This window comes from Crocuta crocuta, unplaced genomic scaffold (genome assembly GCF_008692635.1).
Source record: "Crocuta crocuta isolate KB4526 unplaced genomic scaffold, BGI_CrCroc_1.0 scaffold219, whole genome shotgun sequence".
Taxonomy (NCBI): domain Eukaryota; kingdom Metazoa; phylum Chordata; class Mammalia; order Carnivora; family Hyaenidae; genus Crocuta; species Crocuta crocuta.
The window spans coordinates 3,943,359-3,966,490 of NW_027551572.1; the positions used below are offsets into that span (position 1 = coordinate 3,943,359).

Genomic DNA, 23,132 nt, shown 5'->3' on the forward strand with positions numbered 1-23,132 from the left:
CAAAGCTATAAAATTTTATTTTATTTATTTATTTTAAATATTTATTCATCTTTGAGAAAGACAGCGTGAGCAGGGGAGGGACAGAGAGAGGAAGGGACAGAAGATCTGAATCCCAAGCGGACTCTGCACTGACAGCAGAGAGCCTGATGCAGCGCTGGTACTCACAAACCATGAGATCATGACCTGAGCTGAAGTACACAGCTCAGCCAACTGAGCCACCCAGGCGCACCAGACCTATAAAAAAAAAATTTTTTTTTGAAGGATAGTCTCTGATATATTTACTTTCAGGATAAGGGCTCCTTTCCTCTGAAACTCTAAAAGAACTGAAAGGGTTTCGTCCCTACTGACCTTAGATCACTTTGAACCAAAAAGCAAGAGAATTAAAGCTCCAGTCAGGAAATAAGAAGAAATCAAGTAATGTGTCAAGACAATGTTGAAGCAATATAAGAACCAAAGATAATTATGAAAAGGATAATTTGTTTTAGAAATATACTATAGATGTTTATATTTCTAATTGAGAAACAACATTTAGAAAAGCTGGGATTAAAATCATAGAATCTTAACATTTTTGCAACATTTCCCAAAGGACTTTTAAAATATATCATCCCATTAAAATTTCTCAATTAACTTGTCAGGTAGATATTATCACTTGCATTTTACAGATAAGGAAAGCTATTTTCAAAAAGGTTTAAAAAAAAATCTACTCTAGTACTTGTGAAGCTGAGACAATCACCCCGTTTTTTCGGTTCTTTCAACTTGGCAACTCGGAACACCTCCTTACATCAACAAACCAATACTTAAAGATTGTCTCAGAGTTTTGTCTACGGCTATGTTGTCTGTTCATACGGAAAAACAAAAACAAGATAGTATTGGTATTTTGTGGCGATCAGTACAACATCCTGGACGTGTCAACCTAGGTCATACACAAACACACAAAAATCTGTACAAAGCAAAGGTATCTTCAAGATTCTCCCGCCTACCCACAACTGAAAATGGAAGCAGCTCAAGGATTAGAATATCAAGGTGTCACGTCCCCAGTTCTGCTCCCAGATAAATGACCTTGGGAAGTCACTTAACAAAAGGAGAGGCCTTAGGACGATGAGTGTAGGGTAAACAGTGACACCCCGTGCAAAAGACAAGCATCCTCCAAGCCGGGCTCACGGTAGCACTGAACGAATGAAGTGATCTTCCGCATCCCCACCTAGGAGTGGGCTCACCCATGACCTCCTCCGAGCACTGGAAAATCCAGTACCCGGAAGGAGGCCTCTGTTCTCAGCCGAAGCCTGCATCTCGGGCCCGAATACGTGCTGGGTGGAAGAAAACCTGCCGCAGCTACCCAGCCCTGATTTGCAGGTTAAGTTCTTCCCTTAACCGACAACTTTTCTGGAGGATCCTGGGGAAAGCTGGTTACAATGGCTTAGAAGCCAAGGCTATTTCTGGTCCCCAACAAGAAAACGCAATAGGTTTGATTGTGTAATTCCGCCCCCACCCCCGCCCCCGTCATCCCATATCACATAGTTTTCCTCGAGAAACATCACCTCTCCTCTGACGGTGCCAGTTCCCAAACCAAGAAAAAATGCCGGGAGAGCGCAGCGTGCTCAGCGGAAGGCACATACTACATGCCCCAGAGGACGTAGCGGCGAGGCCTAGGGAATGGACGTCGCTTACGCATTCACGAGGAATTCTGGGCATTGTAGTTCCACATTGAGAAATTGGGACAACCGATGGGTCCCTTAGGTCAGTGTTCCTCAATCCAAGTTGAGGGTTTTCCCCAGTCTACGGAAGACAGGTTTTTAATAATATATAATAAAAAAAGTAATATTTATAAAATGAAATTTTACAAGGTAAACATGGAAAAAAACACAGGTGGATTTTTGTTTCTTACTATATTCAACATATATGAAATAACTGTCAAATGGCTACAAAATAAACCCTTACTCTCAGTTTCTGCACCTGTGTCATGGTGAGGCCAGCCTTTGGACCAACCTTATTTTTAACAACTTTATTGAGAAATAATTTACACACTATGCAATTTATCCATTTACAGTGTACAATTCAATACTTTTCTTAATTTAGGGTTGTGGAGCACCACCACAATTTATTTTAAGATAGTTTCATAAGTCCAAAAAGAAACCAGGTAACCAATAGCAATCATTTCCCATCCCCCACCCCCAACACCCTAAGCAACTGCTAATGGCAGAGCACACTTTGAGCTGCACTGATTTAGGTTGTTTGGAACCAGATCAACTGATAACAGATTTGAAGATTGAGGTTGCTCTTAATGCACAGACTAGAAAGAGTTTCAGAACAAATGTCAGAAAAAGCATAGGGATGAAACTGGGCATAACCTGTGTCAATGCCCTTCAGCCAAAGACCTATAGTTAAACAAAGTTAGGACTACTGACCAATTGCAATGAAGAGCATATTCCAAGGGGTGTCAAATTAAAAAGGTGTTAGAAAGAACTTATATTATTCAGCCCTGTGTTAAGTGATTTTGGCGAGGCTTAGGGAACTTTTCTCTGGACTGGATGATGTGAGGAAGCAGGAATAATTCTATTATTGCGTATCTTAATGAACTTTATCCACAGGATAGGAGGAATGAAGTTAAAGCTGTGTTTGATATAGAGGGAGCAGTCACTCATAATAGCCAGGATAGGTAGATGTTTTGTCATTTTTTGTGATTTGGACTATGTTCTTGTTTGGTCTTAGTTCTGATATGATTATGTAATGGTCTTGTCTTTGTCTTGATCCATCATAGCCAGACAGTGGCTTTGTCTCGTGTTGGTGTTCTGTGCAATTGTTTAACAGAATATCAAGGCTGAGCTATGAGAGCCAGACCAGGTCCTGGCAACAGTAAGGCCTAAAGGATAGTGTCAGGACAGCTAGTTCACTGCTGTTTGTCTCCTTCTCATGCTTGTGGAATTGTAAGGAGACTGGCCTAAGGAACAAATACTTGAAGCTTGCCTTTCTCTGGAATCTTGTTTATGTAAGGAAAGGAAACCTTTTTGTTTAGTCACTGTTAGCAACTTTTTTCTTTACTTGCAGCCTAAGGCATTATATAAAATATATATTTATGTATAAATATATAAACCTGAGAACAAAATTAAGGTAATAATTTAAGTCCACCATCATAAAATTGTACTGTAGCTAATGACTTAAATCATGAAAAAGCATCTTTTACAAGAGCTAACAAGTGGTTAACAAAAGGGGCTCTTAATTTCCTCCTAGCAAACATCAATGCCCTTCAGCCAAAATCACAAGAAGCCTGTAGTTGAGGTTTATTACTTGTTGCGGCTAGCAAAAATGCACACAGCAGGGAATCATTTAGTTGCTCAGTAAAAGAGTATTAGAAAGAACCTATTATAGGATTCTGTGGTTGGGTAATTTGGGGGTGGGTCTATGGAAGGAAAGGTTTGCTCTGTCTTGGGTGCCATAAGGAAGCTGGGCAAGTCTATGATTGGGCATCTAATACATCTTAATTATAGAGAAGGCGGACTAAAATGGAAATAAAGTTAAAATTGGTGAAGAAGTAGCATTCACTCATTTAATGGGAGAGAAATCTTTGTGATTTTCTGTGGCACAGTGACCTTGTCAATGTTCTGTGAGATTGTTTATGTCCAACAGGAGAACATATACTTTGAGCTGTGTCAGATTAGTTTAAAATAACACTGAGGCTTCACAACAAGCATTAGGTCAGTTTCTCCAACATCAGAGCATCAGAGACTTTTGCTTCTTTGTTTATTTTGGGTTTTTTTTTTCTCACCAATTAACTTGAATGCTTTTTCTCCTGGAATAATCTTGCCAGTTAAAAAAAAAAAGTGTTTATTGACTATAACACCAAAAGCACAGGCAAGAAGAGAAAAAAAAAAAAACTAAGTAAATGAACTTCATCAAAATTTAAGACTTTGGTGCATCAAAGAACACTATCAACAGAGTGAAAAGGCAACTCAGAATGGGAGAAAATATTTGTAAATGATATGTCTGATAAGGGATTAATATCCAGAATTTTTGAAGCACTTCTATAAATTAGTGACAAAAATGGTTTTTCAATGGGCAAAAGACTTGAGTAGACATTTCTCCATAGTCACAGGCACATGAAAAAAAATGTTCAACATCACTAACCACTAGGGAAATGCAAATCAAACTACAATGAGAGACCACTTCTCACCCATTAGGATAGTTAACAAAAAATCAGAAAATAACAAGTGTTGGCAAGGATGTGGAGACACCGCGAGCCTTGCATGTTACTGGTGAGAATGTAAAATGGTGCAGCTGCTGTGGAAAACAGTATGGTGGTTCCTCAAAAAACTAAACAGAATTATCATGTAAACTAGTAATTCTACTTCTGGATATATAGTCAAAAGAATTGAAGCAGGACTTGAGCAGTTATTTGTACAGCACTGTTCACAGCAGCATTATTTATAATAGCCAAAATATGGAAGCAACCCAAGTGTCCATCGACAGATAAAGAAAATATCATATATACATACAATGGGATTTTATTCAGTTTTAAAAAGAAAGGAAATTCTGACATATGCTGCAACATGGATGAACCTTGAAGACATTATGTTAAATGACATAAGCCAGACACAAAAGAACAGATATTGTATGATTCCATTTATATGAGGAAGAGTAGTCAAATTCATAGAAACAATAAGTAGAACAGCGGTTGCTAGGGGATGAGGGAAAGGGCAATGAAGAGTTTTATAGGGCTACAGTTTTGCAAGACAAAAGGAGTTCTGAAGATTGGCTGCACAATGTGAATGTGCTTAACACAACTGAGCAATACACTTAAAATTACTTAAGATTGTAAATTTCGTTATGTGTATTTTACAACAATTTAAACTTTTTTTAAGGTTTTTTTTTTTTTTTTTTTAAGTAATCTCTACACCCCCCAATGAGGGGGTCAAACTCACAACTCCAAGATCAAGAATCACATGCTTCTCCGACTGAGCCATTCAGGAGCCCTTAGTTTACTGCAATTCTTTTTTTTTTTTTTTAAGGTTTTTATTTATTTCTGAGAGAGACAGCGTGAGCAGGGGAGGGTCAGAGAGAGAGGGAGATACAGAATCCAAAACAGGCTCCAGGCTCTGAGCTGGCTGTCAGCACAGAGCCTGACGCAGGGCTTGAACCCATGAACTATGGGGTCAAGACCTGAGCTGAAGTCCGCCGCCCAACTGACAGAGCCACTCAGGCACTCCACAGTTTTTAAAAAGTTATTCAATTAAAAAGGGGGAGGGCAACCTCAGTGGCAGTCAGGAAATTACAAAATAAAATGATACCATTTTTTGACCCATTAAATTGGAAAAACTAAAAAGATTGAAAACAACCTTCATGAGGGAAAGCAGCCATTTTCATGCAACCTTAAAGTGCTACAACCTTTCAGGACACTAATCTGGTACTATACGCCCCATTGAAAAGTATGTATTCTGAGATGCATTCATCTCACTTCTGGCCATCTTTCCTGCAGCTTTATAAGCATCAATATTTTAAGGATATAAGGGTATATGTAAAAGGATGTTTACTACAATATTGTTTGTCTTAACCCAAACTTGCAACAACTGAAATGTCCAAGAGAAGAATGGCTGGATAAATTATGGTATATCTATTCTATGGAAGGTTACATAGATATCAGAAAAAACGTTCATGATGTATTTTAATGCAAACAAAAGCAATTTAAGAGCATATGTGTCAGGAGATCTTTTTTTTTTTTCTTGAGAGAGAGAGAATGCATACATGCAAGCAGGAGAGGGCAGACAGAGAGAGAGAGTGAACCTTTTTTGTTCTTGAATTTTTTAATGCTTATTTTTGAGAGAGAGGGAGAGACAGAATGTGAGTGGGAGAGGGGCAGAGTGGGAGGCAGACACAGAATCCGAAGCAGGCTCCAGGCTTTGAGCTGTCAGCACAGAGTCTGATAAGGGATTCGAACTCACAGACTGCAAGATCATGACCTGAGCCAAAGGTGAACACTTAACTGACTGAACCACCCAGGCACCTGAGAGAGAGAATCTTAAGCAGGCCTCATGCTAAGCATGGAGTCCTATTCAAGGCTTGCTCTCACCACGCTGAGATCATGACCTGAGCCAAAATCAAGAGTTGGATGCTTAAGTGACTGAGCCACCCAAGAGTCCCTGGGATCTCATTTTTGTTGGAAGAAGGAGGAGAAAGTTCTTCTTTCTTAAAAAAAAATTGTAAATGTTTATTTATTTTTGAGAAAGAGATAGAGTGAACAGTGGAGGGACAGTGACAGAGGGAGACACAGAATCAGAAGGTGGCTCTACTGTTTCAGAGTCTGTGACTCACTCTCTCTCTGACCCTCCCCTGCTCATGCTGTCTCTCTCTCTCTCTCCTAGAAATAAATAAAAAAACATTAAAAAAAAAACAAAAAAAACCCAGAAGGTGGCTCTAGGCTCCGAGCTATCAGCACAGAGCCCAACGCATGGCTTGAACTCAAAAACTGCAAGATCATGACCTGAAGTCAGACGTTTAACCAACTGAGCCACCCAGGTACCCCAGGAGATAAATGTTAGTACAGGAATGTTAGTACAGGATGTTCTTAATGTTAGTATAGGAATAGAAAAGAAAATTATTGGAAACTTCAAGGAAAAGGAATTGGAAAGGATTAGGGGCAATTTTTTTTAAACCTCTATAGAATGTTCACAATTTTACAATAACTTCTATTACTGTGAAATATATGTGACAACAAGCATGCTTTTTTAAAACAATATAATCAAATTGCTCACAACCAGTTTTTAAATTCATTTTTTAATCTAGAGAGAGAAAAAGAGAGAGAGAGCAGGGGAGGGGCAGAGACAGGGAGAGACAATCCCAAGGAGGCTCCGCAACGTCAGCGGAGAGCCTGATGCAGGGCTCAAACTCACCAACCATGTGATCATGACCTGAGCCAAAACCAAGAGTAAGACGTTTTACTGACTGAGGCACCTAGGCACCCCAACAAGCATGTGTTTTTAAAAATTTTAACATATTATTGGTGATATAGAAGAACATTAGAACAATTAATTTGTTATTTTTCTATGGATAGAAACAAAAATTTTCATTATTGTAAAAAAAATGTAAGTTGAAGCACCTGGCTGGCTCAGTCAGTGGAGCATGTGACTCTTGAGCTTGCAGTAGTGAGTTTGAGCCCCACGTTGGGTACAGAGATTGTTTAAAAATAAAATCTTTTAAAAAATTAAAAATAAAATAATAGTAAGTTAATTGTAGTAGCCGAGCCCACCAACTTCCCTTCTTTTGCATTCCTCACACTACAAAGACTGAAATGAAATCGGCTAAGTGAAATCTCATAATTCATGACCATGGCCTAGTAGATGGGTAATGCTATCTGCTGTGATAAATAAAGCCAAATGTCAGTGGATTAAGGGACAAAATTTGACTTCTTGACTGTATCACCTTCCAATGTGGATATCCCCAGTCAGTGGAGGATTTTTCTCTATTCAGAGATTCAGGGAACTATGCTTCTTTTATAATCCCCCAGGGCCTTAAAACTCTCTGGATCTAGCTGATGAAAATAGGAAGAAAGAACATGGAGAAGATATAGTACTTTTGGAAACATCTTGCCTAGACGTAATATGCACAATTTTCACTTACTTTCCACTGATTAGAAGTATTCACTTATCCTTACATAGATGCAAGAGGACAGCTAAAAAAAAAAAAAAATGTAGGCACATCAGACACTTCCCAGTGTCACACCCCTCACTATGTAACTGCAAGCACAAATTTTGCTGTCTGTCAATGTAATGTGAATCAAAGACTTCTCTGACATTTTATAACTGAAGCTGGCAGGGACTTAGATTATTAAGATGTAAGGTAACTTCTTCAGGCTGGAAAATGAAGCCAAAACACAGATAAGTCAAATTAGACAGGAGACAAGTTCTATGATATTCCATCTATTCTTTCTTCTCTGTGTTAGTTACCCGTTGCTGCTGCAATAAATCTCCCAAAATTTAGTGACAACATTTATCATTCCACAGTTTCTGTGGGCCAGAAATTCAGAAGTAGCTTAGTTGAGTCATTCTGGCTCACAGTTTCTTACATGATTTAAGTCAGATATCAACAAGGACTACAGCCATCTGACATCTTGACTGAGGTTGGAGGATTGCTTCCATAGGGCTTACTCACATGGCTGCTGTCAGGAGACCTCAGTTCCTCTCCGACTTTCGCCAGGAAGCTAGTTTCTTGTCACATGGGCCTCTCCATTGTCTGCTTGAGCATCTTCATGACATGGCAGTTGATTTCCCCTTGAGTGAGTGATCCAAGAGATACAGCCAGGAGGAAATCACGATACCTTTTATGACCTAGTCTCCAAAATCACACTGTCACTCTGCCTTTTACTACTTATTAAAAAGATAGTCACATTAGATAAATTATAGACATATTTTAAAGCCACCACACTTGCAACAGTTTTGTTTCATGAAGCAATACATTCCCAATTTTACCTAATGCTAACTGAAGCTGGTTTTCTTTTATTTGCAAATGAGACTGCTCACCAATACTGGAATTAAAAGGCATATACAATATGAATATTGGGGTGCCCGAGTGGCTCAGTCAGCCAAGTGCTCAACTTTGGCTCAGGTCATGATCTCACGGTTTGTGAGTTTGAGCCCCTTGTTTGGCTCTGTGCTGACAGCTCAGAACCTAGAGCCTGCTTCAGATTCTGTCTCTCTCTCTTTCTCTCTGCCCCTCCTCTGCTCATGTTCTGTCTCTCTCTCTCAAAAATAAACTAACATTAAAAAATAAAAAGAAACAAATACAATCTTTAAAAAATAAAAGAATATTGTACAACCACTTCAGAAAACTCTTTAGCAGTATCTACCAAAACGTATCCTATCCATACCCTAAGATCTAGCACTTCCATTTCTGGGTATATTTCCAACATGTATGTGAAATATATGTGCTCAATATACTAGATACAAGAATGTTCATAGAAACTTTATTCATAATAGATAAAACCCCAAAACACAAATATCCATCTAAAGTAGAAGAGATAAGTAAATTGTGCAATACCCATTTGGATGCTTAATTTTGGGTCAACCTGATTGGGCCAACGGCTACCTAGATTAAACATTTATTTATGGATATATCTGCTAGGATGTTCCTGGATGAGATTAGTATTTGAATTGGTGAACTGCAGCTCTCCTGCAATAAATGTAATGCCTTAAAACAAGGGGAGATGCAGAAGGAGAGTGTTCTCTCAGTTTCACAGCTATTAAAATTGGTCAAGACCCTTAAATGTACCACATGCCCAACTGTAGTTGATAATTAATTTACCTAACCTAAATTAGTGAAAAATGTAAATGATCGTAACTTAACCATTCTTTCTATATAAAATCTAAGTCCTTTTAGCTAGCTCCTTTTATTTTTTGTAATTAAAAATTTTGTTAATGTTTTTATTTCTGAGAGAGAGAAAGAGAGAGAGAGACAGCGTGAGCAGGGAGCAGGGGAGGGTCAGAGAGAGAGGGAGACACAGACTCTGAAACAGGCTCCAGGCTCTGAGCTAGCTGTCAGCACAGAGCCCGACGCGGGGCACGACCCCACGAACCGTGAGATCATGACCTGAGCCGAAGTCTGACGTTCAACGACTGAGCCACCCAGGTGACCCAAATTTTTTGTAATTTTTAAAGAAAGTTTTTTATTTTGGACAGAGAGAGAAGAGAGAATGTGAGTGGGGGAGGGAGGGAGGGAGGGAGAGAGAGAGAGAGAGAGAAAGACACAAAATCTGAAACAGGCTCCAGGCTCTGAGCTGTCAGCACAGCACAGCTGGAGTGGGGCTGGAACCTACCAACTATATGAGATCATGACCTCAGCCGAAGTCAGTCGCTCAACCAACTGAGCCACCCAGACGCCCTTAGCTAGCTCCTTTTAAAACTCACTCACCCAGGGGCGCCTGGGTGGCTTAGTCGGTTAAACGTCCGACTTTCGCTTAGGTCATGATCTCGCGGTTTGTGGGTTCGAGCCCCGCGTGGGGCTCTGTGCTGACTGCCAGCTCAGAGCCTGGAGCCTGTTTCAGTCTGTGACTCCCTCTCTCTCTGACCCTCCCCTGCTCACGCTGTCTCTCTCTCCTAGAAATAAATAAAACATTTAAAAATAAATAAAAAATAAAACTCACTCACCCCATGTTTCCACAGGGATCGCCAGCAGCCCGTCCTCCTAAATACTAGAAGCATTTACTTTTAACTTAATCTAGGGAAGCTTGCCTCTGAAAATAATTCAAAAGCAATATACGTCCTATTTTCCTAAAAAAGCCCTGGATTTGGAGTTAAAGATTTGCTTTGGTATTTAGAAACAGTGTGTTTAGGGTAGAGGCACTTACCCTCCCTGAGCTTCGATTTCCTTATCTGTAAAACAAGTATTAATAACCTATACCATGGTGTTGCTGTGAGAACTTAAAAAAGAAAGAGTATCAATGCCAGCTGTGATTTCATTTATTCCTCAACTAGACCTTTCTTCGTTTCTGTTTTTTAAAACTTGGTGCCATAGCATTAACTGGTAGCTGAAGTGGAATTTCCTTGAAGGTAGGGCTTCCTTCCCAATACTCTTTCAGAAGATGAATGTTTACTAGATGAAGCATTTCATTTCACGAAGGACATGGCAATCTGACGGTTACAAACATTCCCAATCAACTCACACGACAAAGATTAAGCTACCTACGAACTAGGTATTTAACAGGCATCAACAGCCTAGAACTACTAGGTGACGTCACTACTAGGTGACGCAAGTAAAGAGAACATCAAAAGATGCGGTCCACTAGCCGGTGACGTTCTTCCGGCGCGACGCTTTCCCTCCACGCCAGGACTGGATTGTGGGGGAGGGAGGCGGTTAGTGGGCTTTAGCGCCTTTTCTGGCGGCGGTAGATTTGAAGCGCTTTTAAAGGACCGGACCTGGGAAGTGAAGACTACTGGAGCAGGTAGGTGGCGCGAGGCCCGTATTGTTTCGGTGGCGTCCTTTGCAGCAGTCCCGGGGTACGAGAGCGGGAAGGGCCGGAGGAGAGGGGCGGAGCCGACGCGTTAGGCCCGGCTGAGTCAACTGTCTTCCCCTCGAGGTATCTGGGCTGTTTGGTTCCTGAACTAGTCCCCTAAGGACCGTGGCGCTGGCTCTGCAGCTGTTGCCTCTGGACAAGGCCTTCAGCCGTGCTTCCCGGGCCTGGGAAACGGCCCTCCCCCTGCCAGCCCCCGCCCTCTCCACTTGGGCGCACACCTCCCTCCCTGACGCATTTTGCCGCACAAGCTGTAATATGGCGGCAGCAACGGCGGCCTGAACTCCAAGGAGCGAGGGTGATTTTTGATGCTTCAGAATCGTAAGACTGATCGCTAATGCGGGGTAGGTGGGCGGTTTGGTGGGGAAGGGGTAACCTGAAGTCCTGTCAGGTTAGGGTTGGAGAGCGTGGGGCGAGGAACCTGGATCACAGGGGTTAATATTAGACTGAAAACAGGCTTTCCTCCACTCCGACCTTTTCGTCTTACAGACGGCGGCTGTTGTGTATAGTTAAGTGATACAGGCCTCTTAGTTAAGCATTCTCCTAAAACTGAAATCCAGGCTCTTCCCTTTTCATCCCAGGGCTGTCTCAAAGTTCGCCCACGTTTTCAAGGAGCTGTGAGCAGCGCAGGCATTTTAGGAGAAAATAATTACTCTTTAGGAGGAAGGCGATGGATTCAGAGCTCCATATGCCTTGGGGGAAGTGTGCGAATTTGGCTCATCTTTACTCTCTTATGGAGCTAAGTCGAGGTCTGCGGGAATGGAGAACTCCCCGTCATTTTGGAAATGTTATAAAAGCACCATTTTGTGCATTGATTTAATTTATTCCCATACCAGTACTTTCTGTTCAGAACCAAGCTTTTGCAGTAGAGAAGACAAATACGCCCAAGAAACAAATGTTTTGGACGTTCGGGGGTCCGTTAACTTTTAGTAGCTAAAAACAGATGGAGCGGAAAGCATGTGTGCGTGTGTCCGTGTGTAGTCCCATGGGGGGGGGGCGGAAGGCCAGTAATTTGCGGGTTCGTAAAGATTATGGGTGAGAGGGTGTGAACGTTTTTGAAATAGTGTTGTAAAATCCAGAAAAAGCACAGGTCTCTAGAGAATGGCTGCTTTTCTCTCTCTTTTTTTTTGTACCTGAAAAGTTACCGTTTTAGTATTTCCCCCCTTTTTATTTTAACCATTTTAGATAGGATTATTTCTATAATAAATTATTTCTATCGTTAGACGTTTTCTTTTCTATTCAGGATTATAGGTGCCCTGAAATCCTAATGGGTCTTGTAGGAGGATTCTGTGGGGTTTGTTTTGTTTTTGTGGGGGGGGGGGGTTTGAACTGTTTGCTTTTTAAGGTTTTTTTGTCTTTGCAGGCTGTTGTCAGGGTTGTCTTCACCTGCTGTCAGGAGTGTACAAGTATGCAAGCTTCCTAGGTTAGAAAATTTGGATTTGTTTCTGGCTCAACCATCTATCTGAACCTCAGTTTCTTCATCTATAAAATACTTTGATTTCAGGCTTTCATCAGCTGTGGACTTCAAAAATAAAAAATCAGGTTTGTTAAAATTCTGTGTAAAATTGGCTTTCAATAAGAACTCAGTGGTTCTGTGAATGATACATTACATTTATTGTGATTTTTAAAGGTCTTTCATTTTTGGTACTTGTTATTGTGGTCTTGCAGTATCAGTGGCCTCTGAGTAAGGTTTTTGTCCTTTGGGTATTTTGCATATTTTAAATGAGATTTTTCTATCAGGCGACATACATTCTACATGCAAAGGAAAATTGGTAGTGTGAACACATAATAGTGTGAACTAGTTCTAGTCGTTATCAGAATACCATCAGCAATTCTTCTAGTGTTGCTCTTTTAAGAAATAGATGTAGGGGCACGTGGGTGGCTCAGTCGGTTAAGCGTCCGATTTCAGCTCAGGTCATTAATTGCTCATGGTTCGTGGGTTCAAACCTCACATCGGGCTCTGTGTGACAGCTACCTCAGAGCCTGGAGCCTGTTTCAGATTCTGTATCTCCCTCTCTCTCTGACCCTCCCCTGCTCACACTGTCTCTCTCTCAGAAATAAATAAAGAACATTAAAAAAAAAATAGATGTTGATGTTTTCCTCTCATATTTTTTACTATTAGGGTATTTCAATAGAATTATAATGTGTTACTTAGTTTTAGTGTTCTAAGGTATTAAGGTGTCTAAGTTGTCATATGTATTAGGAATCTATAGATAATTCAAGTAATTTGAAAAGTTTGTTGCAGATCTGCTATATTGTGTTATTGCACTTTTTTGGCTTTAATATTAGCACCAAGATTCAGTTTTTAGATTTATGTGTCAATAGTTTTGCCCTGGTTTAATGTATATACTGTCTCTATCAAAAAACTCTTTTTTTGTTTCTGTGGGGCAAATCTTGCAGCTTGAAATTTACTACAGGCAGTATTGTAAGTACTCAGAGAAAACTTCTATAACTTGGACTTTTGTGCTTTCAGTACCAACAGGAAATCTTTTGCACTTTAAGTGGTGGCTTAAAATGATCACCAACCTCTTTTTGAAATTTAACTACATCGTACCTATAAATAAATATAGGCGTCAGATTTTTAATATTAAAATGGTTATTTTTAAAACATGAATGATTCCTCAAGTTACTGATTTTTTTTAAATGAATGAAGCTTGTTTATGTATTAAGATACTGTTAATTGTGTATAAACTTTAGCTTAAGGTTTATTTGTAATTATATCATTGCATTATGGTCATAAGTTAGAACTAAAGTAAGCCATTATCTGGAATATTTGTGAATAAGCTAGTTTCTACAGTGAAGCTGTAAAGTGCTTTTCTAGAGAACTCTTGCTGTTTTCAACTCATGACCTTGAGCCAGTTACTTCAGCTCTCTGGTTATCCTGTCAAATCTATAAAATCAGATTGGACCAGATTAAGGTTCCTTTAAACCTCAGGTCTGTAATTTATATAGGAATTACCAGATTGGCTAACATGTTGCTCTTATATGGTGTAGGTATATCTCTGGAAGCAGTGGTATACATTTATCATTGTAAGAACTTAAATATTTGCAGGTACAGAATTAAGAATATTAGCAGAGGTTTCCCAGTAGTATATACTTTTTTAGTTTGGTACCGACATAGCTGTACTATATTTTTATGCTCAGGTTGTATGTTTGGAAAATAGGTAATATCCCACTTAACACTGAACTTGGCAACAATACAGCTTTTTTCTTTTATGTTTTCTAAAGAATTTCAGAAGTGGCTTTGTACTGTTACCATGTTTCTACCAGCACAGTGATTTGTGACTGTCAGAGACACTAAAGGAGGGAAGGGGGCACTCTGGAAGAGTATAGTTGCCTTTCCTGAAGCTTCAGAATGATAACTTGTTTGTACTTGGTTCCTTAGCATTATGGTACTCATAAATGTATTAAAATGTTTTTGAAACAAATCTATTTTCATTTCTCCATTGATCTTTGAATTACTTTAGGAGTAGGGTAAAGAGGCTAGTCTGAATGTTAGATTGCCTTTTTTGAAAGTAATCTACGAGAGCTGCTATGATTCTAATTAGTTTAATGCAATATGGTTTTAGAGGTGGAAATCTTGTGTGAAAATTGTTACGTGTTTTATTAAACTTAAGCAGATTTGAACTTTTCATCTTTATTTCTTAGTTCTGAACTGAAGATGCTCCTTCTTTTAGTGGATTGTGTTTTTTAAAAAAGAAAAGAATCATTTTGTTAGTAAAATGCAGCTCCGTTAGGCACTTTAAGGGAAAAAGTTGTTTCAGTCTGGAATAGACTCAAAGGATGGTTATTGGTAGGGTCTGGGAGAATTTACCGACTACAGATATATATTAGCCATATTCAGTGTGAGAAGCAGTACATATAGGGGGAAAGCACCAAATTTGAAGTAGAACCTGGTTTTGCTCATGCCTTGATTAACTTGTATTCTTTCTGTTTGATGATGTAGTCCTGGGCCAGGCCCTGTGCAATGTGTTGAAGGTACAAGGGTTCTGAGTTTGAGGACTTTACAGACAAGTTTATGACAATGAGAGTAAGATTCAACAAAGGAGAATCATTTAAGCTTTAGAGTCAAGGTGAAGTTCCTAGGGAGGGAGGGTACTCAGCTGTTTGAATCTTGTAAGGACACAGAGGAATTAGCCAAGGGAATCAGAAAGGGCAGAGACCTATTAATCTTAACAGTTTAAAAAGATTTACTGTCTACTTTTTGAAGAGTCAGTATTTTACTGACTCCCTTGTAGTGTATGAAACTTTAAAATTTTCTGAATGTCATAGTCACTGCACTGTTTATTGCCTAATTGCAAATACTGTGTCCTTTACCATATATTTTAGTGATTAGTTGCTTATGTCCTTGTCCTGCCCCTTTCCCCATCCTTCATATTATGTTGGGATGAATATCAAAATTGTTTTAAGTATGAAACTGCAAGATTAACCTTTTACAAATGAATTTGTTAACCTCTCATATTTTTTTGAACTGTATTTGTTTCAGAGGTTTACACATCCTAGCATTTAATATCTTAAAATATTTACATGATATGTTATTGATATACAAAACTATGATATTGTTGGCAAACATTTAAAACAGCATATTGTAATCTCTGTTTAGAAAAAATAATATACATAAACATTTTAAAAGTTACTACATGTCAGGATTTTATCCATTTTTTTTGTATGTTCTAATTTTTTTTCAGTGAGCCTGTTAACTTTATTGTTTAAAAGTACTGTCATAATGAAAAACGTAGATGAGGTTTCTGAAAGAATCAGGCAGGTGAAGTGAGTTCAAGAGGTGAAATAGATAATAAATGGTAACAGCTAGTAGGCTGTAGTTGGAGGCAGACCATGTTGATTGCTGTATGGGAATGGGACACATTTTTTGTTTTTCAAGAAAAATTAATATCTGGATTTTATGGAAATAGCTGCAACTCATTCAGGTTAAACAAATTTCAACAAAGCAATGAAAGCCTTCATTATATACTGTTAGGAAATTCATAAATTATTGTATTGAAAATTGCATAGACTTGATTTTTCCCTGAATTGTATTTTTGATATCTCTCAGCATTGTTTTGCCCTTATATTTTCTTGAAAAAATGAAAAATGAATCAGATGTTTGTCTCATGTTTGATTTTAGGTATTATTGAGTAATACCAGGAAATCATAATTACAGAGGAAATACTATGTATTATATATCTGACGAGGTAAACTCTGATTTCAGTAATAGTAGAGACAGTGTTGAGCCACTTTTTTAGTCTTCATTGTTCATTAGCTATAACAGAAGAGCATTTATGTAACTCGAGATAATCTGTAGTGCTTTTAATAACTTGCTCTTTCATTTTTCTTAATCTATTCCTGTAAATAGTATCTTTATATAGTGTAATCTAAATGTAATAATCACTTACAGACATGTACATTATAGTGTTAGAAGATTATAAATATATATTATAAATTTTTAACCTATGACAACAATTATAATTATTAAAGAAAGTAGAATGAAGTACAGTGAGGCAAAAACCCTCAGTCTTATGTCCAAACATAAAAATGACCATTTCATTTTTTTTTCTTTTTATGAATTTTATAAGTTTGGATTTTAGAGTAGTTTATGTGATTATGCTTCTGCATATACTGTTTTATATCTTGATTATTTTTTAACAAATTATAAGCATTTTCAAAATTACTAATCTTTATAAGCATTGCTTTATTATTACTATTATTCTAAATATTTTTAAGTAATCTCTATACCCAATGTGGGTCTCAGCCTCACAATCAAGAGTGACATGCTTTACTGAGTCAACCAGGGACCCCAATAAGCATTCCTCTACCAGCTGTGATATTTTGTTCAACCAGAGACCACGATTTAACCATTTCTTGGTAATATTGACTAGGTTGCTTCTGATTACATGTTCCTAAAAGGAGCACTAAGATAGCTAACTTTATACATGAAGGCATTCTTTTTTAATCTTTTTAATGTCTATTTTTGAGAGAGGGAGGAAGACATAGAATCTGAAGTAGGCTCCAGGCTCTGAACTGTCAGCACAGAGCCTGACGTGGGGCTCAAACTCATGAACTGTCAGATCATGACCTGAGCCAAAGTCAGACACTTAACTGACTGAGCCACCCAGGCACCCTCATACATATGAAAGCATTCTAAATTTAGGATAGTTTCTTAAAGTCCTAGCAGGTGAATTTTACTGATTTAAGGTGAATACAGTTTAAGGTTTAAACACTTAAGAGTTTCTCATACTATTTCCAGAGGAGCTGCATGCTAATTTGGGAATTATTCTTTTAAAAGATGTATATACTATTGGGGCACCTGGGTTGCTCAGTTGGTTAAGCCTCTGACTTCAGCTCAGGTCATGATCTCATGGTTTATGAATTCGAGCCCACCTTGGGCTCTGCACAGACTGTGGGGAGCCTACTTGGGGATTATCTCTCCCCCTCGCCTGGCTCCACCTTCCCCTCTCAAATAAACTTAAAAAAAAAACTTAAAAAAAAGTCTTTACTACTTTGATAAGCAAAGTGTCTTGTTTTATTAGTGTTTCTTTAAAGGTTTTTTTACTTGGTTGTAAAATTAGTACTATCTGAAGAAAATTTGGAAAACAAATACATAAAAATTACCCTTAAACTCAGGGCCTAAATATAATCTGTTAATATTTCTGTGTAAATCTTTGGGGTAGGCTTCTTTTATTTATTAATTTTTGGGGGGGATATAATTGACATTACATTTTATTAGTTTCAGGTGTATAACATTGTGATTTGATGTTTGTGCATATTGCAAATGATCACATTAAGTCTTGTTAATCATCCATCACCTCACATGGTTACAAATATTTTCTTGTGAGAAGACCTTTTAAGATCTTTCTTAGCAACTTTAAATATACATTGTGGAGCTATTAACTATAGTTGTCATGCTGTATATTACATCCCCAGAACCTAAAATGAGTTTAGTTTAGTTTTTTTAATTGTACATATAAGTGAGACCGTATGATACTTGTCTTTTTCTAACTTGTTTTTTTTAGCATAATATCCCCAGGGTCCATATGTATTGTCACAAATGATAGGATTTCTTTCTGTTTCTGTGGCTGAGTAATACTCCTATGTGTGTATGTGCACACATAACACATTTTCTTCATTCATTCATCAGTGGACACCTAGGTTGTTTCCATGTCTTAGCTTTTGCAAATAATGCTACCTAATTTATAATCAGTGGCAATATTATGGTGTAAATTCTATTTTCTTTCAGTTATGTTGAGATGTAATTGTTATATACTATATAAGTTTAAAATGTACAGCATATGATTTATATATATTGGAAAATGATTACCACAGTAAGTTTTGCTAACATGCATCACCTGGTATAGATGGCAGGGAAAACTTTTTTTTTTCCTGTGATGAGAGTTTTAAGGATTAATTCTCTTACCAACTTTGTAATATACCATATAGCAGTTAACTGTAGCCATCATGTTTTTCATTATATCCCTAGTACTTAATAACTGGAAATTTGCATCTTTTTATTATCTTCATTCAGTTCCCCCACCTCTTTCCCCCCAGCCCTGGTAACTAGAAATCTGATTTGTTTTCCTGTGAGTTTGGGCAGGGGTGTGTGTGTATGCATACATTTTTTTATTTACCTTTTTTCCCCCCTTAGATTCTACATATAAGTGAGATCAAATAGTATTTGACAGAATGTGAGGAAGGGAGGGTCAGAGAGGGGGAGACGCAGAGGCTGAAACAGGCCCCACGCTCTGAGCTGTCAGCATAGAGCCTAACGAGGGGCTCCAACTTATAGACCATGAGATCATGACCTGAGCCGAAGTTGGATGCTTAACCAACCAAGCCACCCAGGGACCCCTCACTTGCTTTTTTGATGTACATCTCTTATGTGTAAAATTGAGATCTTTACTAACTTGCTTTTTTCACCTAATATATTATGAATATCCCTTCATCCATGAGTAGTCTTTGATAATTTTTCTCTTAACACATGTTCATGTATGTGGTATAAAATTGGAAAGATAGAAGGTTGGTTGTACGGTAAGAAAATCTTACACATCTTCCCCAGCTACCCATTTCCTCTCCCCCCCAGTGACCTCTGTTTTAGACCAGCAAACATATATATATATGTATTTTACTTTTCTGAAAAAAGTACAAAGAAAGCATGCCAAACATATCTCTGTACTTTGCTTTTTTTTTTTTCTTTAAACTTAACAAAATGTCTTGGAGGGAACAGTACTTAAACTGCTTTCTCATTCTTTTTTAATAGCCTTGTACATTGTATGGATAGAATATGATTTAGGTAGTCTACTCTTCTTTATGGACATTTAGATTTAGAGCCTTTTAACTACTGAAACAATGGCTGCCTTGAATAACCTTGTACATTATTTTGCAAATGTGTGGGATATGTATAAAATAAATTTCTAAAGTGGGTTACTGAGTGGGAAGGTATTCAGTGCACTTGTAATATTGTATATTGTCATTGACAAAGGATTGTATCAATTTACCCCTTTACTGTTGGTAACAATGTATAAGAAGGTCAATATTGTCTATTTTTGTTAGTCTGATAGGTGAAAACGTTACCTAATTTTAACATGTAAGAGTATGATTTCCAATGGCTAGTTGAATGCCATTCATTTCATGAGAGGGTCATTTATTTAACCAGTTTCTTTTTTTAAATTGTTTTATTCATTTTTGATACAGTAAAATGGTGGGGGGGGCAGAGAGAGAGAGGGAGACACAGAATCCCAGTCTCTGAGCTGTCAGCATAGAGCCTGATGAGGGGCTGAACCCAAGAGCCGTGAGATCATGACCCAAGCTGAAGTCGGATGCTTAACTGACACCCAGGTGCCCCTGAGAGTCACGTGCACTTCTGACTGAGCCAGCCAGGCGCTCTGAATGTTTTTATACTTATAATCCTTTTAACCATATAATGGTGGTATCTTTTTTTGTTTAACATTTTTTCCATGTTATATTTTTAAAAATTGCTTTTTCACAGGCAGTGTAATAGTCTGTCATATGAATATTTCTTAATTTACTCAACAGTTGTGTGTGACTTAGGTTGTTTCTAATTATTATTAAACCAAAATCAAATAATATTTCATTTAAAATGGTTGCCTTCACAGAGATTCCAAGATACTGAATTACTAAAGTGTTAAAGGTTATAATGAATATGAGTATATTCAGAGTTGTTGGCCTATAATACCAAGTTGCTTAGCAAAATCATTTGTGTGGTTTATATTTTTAATTTTACTTTTTGTAAATTGTTTATGTTCCTTTGTGTGGTTTTTGTGTTTTTAATTGTTTGGTGCATGGACCTGTGGTATTAGTTCTCAAAGGTGGGGTCAGAAGAACAGAAGGTTTTGTGGTTGCCAGATGTGCTGATACACATAGGGCCACAGGTGATTGGTGTTTTTGCAGTAAGTTAGGATGGTCCTAGTCAGCGAAGAATTGCCCTAGTGGCCCCTTTCCTAAGCACTGTTCTATAGTAGAAAGTTAACATGTCACTTTTGTTGAAAATAGTTCCCCCTATTTTTTACTTTTCTAATTTCCTTCTGACAAAAAGAAATAATAAAATTTTTTTCATGAAGTCAAATCTATTTTTCTCATTATTTATTTCATTGTTCATGAACCTGAGAAATTATTTAATATCTAGCATTTAGATAAATATTCATATTCCTAGTTTCCATGGGGGTAGGGGTACACAGTTTTGTGAAAAAGAAAAGTAATTTCCTAAGATCTTCTAGATTTGAATGCAAACAACAGTAATAATCGTGAAAGTAAGACACTTAAAAAGTACATTAATATTTAAGTGGCCTTTTGAATAATTGTTTTTTACAGGTCTGTATTATTGTAGAACACTTGGGAAATGAAGAAGCTAAAAAAATCATATGACCCTTTCATTTAGGGATAGGCTCTTAGTATTATCCTGTTTCCTACTATTTTATTTTATTATACAGATAACATTTTTATTCTTAAAACTTTTTATTAATTTTAAATTGGGAAACTAATACAGGAATATATTCTCACTGCAAAAGTGCAAGTCTTCATTTAAAGCTAAAGATTCCCATTGACCTCCATTCCTACTCTTAGTCTCCTCTGACAGAGTACTGTCGATATGTAACTCTTTATCTGTAGAAATGGAGTATTATTTGAGGGTGTAAACAAGATATTTACATGCAACTTGCTTTTTTTAAATTTTCAAGTAACTAACAGGATTTTTGGATAGAGTATATAGACTTTTAAAACTGCTATGTAATATTTAATAGCATGTGTATACCAGAATTTATTTAGCTGTTCTCTCATTGTGGGATGTTTTCTTTTTGTTGTTACAGTGTTACAAGACAGCATTCTCACACATGCCTATCCTTTCATGTATATTCATTTATTTATTAAATACTGATTTCTTGTCATATCCAAGCATTATTTGAGGCACTAGGAATTAAGAGGAGAGCAAAATTGAAAAGGTTTATCATATCATGGGGCTTATATTCTAGTAAGAAGAATAGGTATAAAAACTTGAATTCATAATAAAATATCAATTAGCAATAAATAATTGGAAGAAAAATAAGGCAAGTAAGGGGATATAAAGTGTTAGAGGGCAAGAACTGCTCCTTTGAATATACTGGTCAGGGATGGTTTCCATGTGGAGGGGATACTTGAGCAGTGACTTACACTAAGTGAGGGAATGAACCAGGGGAAGATCTAGGGTAAGAGCATCCCACACAAAGGAAATAAGTATGAAAGACCTGATGAAGGACGAGGCCTTGGGATGTTTGGAGGACAGCTGGAACACGTGTCTGAAGGAGAAGAAGCATGTTAGATGAAGTCATGGAGGGCGTTAGGAGCTAAAATATTTAGATCTGTGCTTTCCAGTGCAGCAGTAGCTATGAACCACATGCAGTTATTGAGTACTTGAAACATGACCATTGTAAATTGATAACCACTAGATTTCTGAGACTCACTACCCAAAAAAGAATGTGAAATATCTCATTAATAACATTTTTGTGTCAATTATATGTCAAAATAGTATTTTCGACATACTGAGTTAAATAGATTATTATTATATATCTTTTTAAAAATGTGGCTGCTACAAATTTAAAAACTATATGTGACTCATTTCTATTGGACAGTGCTAGTTTAGGTTCTTAAAATGCATGAAAAGACATTTTGAATTTTTTTTAAGTTTATTTTTAGAGGGCTAGAGAAGGCACAAGTCGGGGATGGTTGGAGAGGGAGGAAGAGAAAGAATCCCAGGCAAGTTCTGTACCGTCAGTGCAGTGCCCTTTGTGGGTCTTAAACCCATGAAACCGTGAGATCATGACCTGATTCAAAACCAAGAGTTGGACACTTAACCAACTAAGCCACCCAACTGCCCCCATGGCAAGACATTTTGATTAAATGTGATAGACATTAGAAAATATTAGAGGAATGAGGTGGTAAATCATACTTTTAAAGAATCATTCCACTTTGGTTATTCTAATGAAAATAGAAAATAGAGAACTAAGTAAAAGCAGGAGAAACCAATTAGGAGGCAATTGCCATATTCCAGATAAGAAATAATAATAGTAAAGATGGCGAGAGCATTTGGGATAATTTTTTAAATTTATTTTTTATTTTTTTAGAGTGAGAGCATGAGTGGGGGAGGGGGCAGAGAGAGAATGAGGACTCTTAAGGGGGCTCAACATGGAGCCCAATGCCGATCTCAGTCCCACAATCCTGGAATCATGACTTAAGCTGAAATCAGGAGTCGATGCTCAACCCCCAGGTATCCCAGGATAATTTTTGAAGTTAAAATTCAGTCAGTGCCAATTGGACTTCCTAATAAAGTAAACTTTTTATTGAAATACAGCATACTAAAAACTACATAAACTCTTAAGTGTAGCCCAATGTTTTCCCAAAGTGAATTCTCCTATGTAAGCAGCCCTCAGAATAAAAAACAAAATAAAACACTATCCTGGTAGCTCCCACTTGTGCTCATAATTCTATAAATTAGTGGTGGTATTCATTTCAGTTTCAAAGTCCCAGAGCTATAGGATTTTTTTTTACATTGTGGGCTAGAATTGAGAAACTTGGAAAATTATCAAAGGTATGTCTAAAATGTTAAGAGTGGGAAGCATGGGTGGCTCAGTTGGTTAAGCATCAGACTTCAGTTCAG

The 23,132-nt window shown here is 37.7% G+C and overlaps 2 protein-coding genes across 10 annotated transcripts in view; one reads left to right on the top strand and one right to left on the bottom strand.

Moving 5' to 3' along the window:
- Positions 1-9,842, bottom strand: part of FASTKD1 (FAST kinase domains 1) — a 52,792-nt gene extending 42,950 nt beyond the window's left edge. Inside the window, exon 1 of one of the 2 annotated variants that reach the window (XM_077751122.1) lies at positions 9,800-9,842. The gene's annotated coding sequence lies outside the window, so the exon portion shown is untranslated. Of the gene's footprint in view, positions 1-1,538; positions 1,613-9,799 lie in introns of those variants that run through there. The other variant, XM_077751121.1, reaches the window with a different exon arrangement.
- A 940-nt stretch (positions 9,843-10,782) lies between these two features.
- Positions 10,783-23,132, top strand: part of PPIG (peptidylprolyl isomerase G) — a 46,828-nt gene continuing 34,478 nt past the window's right edge. Inside the window, exons 1-4 of one of the 8 annotated variants that reach the window (XM_077751221.1) lie at positions 10,783-10,924; positions 11,060-11,314; positions 12,357-12,416; positions 12,498-12,535. The gene's annotated coding sequence lies outside the window, so the exon portion shown is untranslated. Of the gene's footprint in view, positions 10,925-11,059; positions 11,338-12,356; positions 12,536-23,132 lie in introns of all 8 variants that reach the window. The other 7 variants (XM_077751220.1, XM_077751227.1, XM_077751223.1 and 4 more) reach the window with 7 other exon arrangements.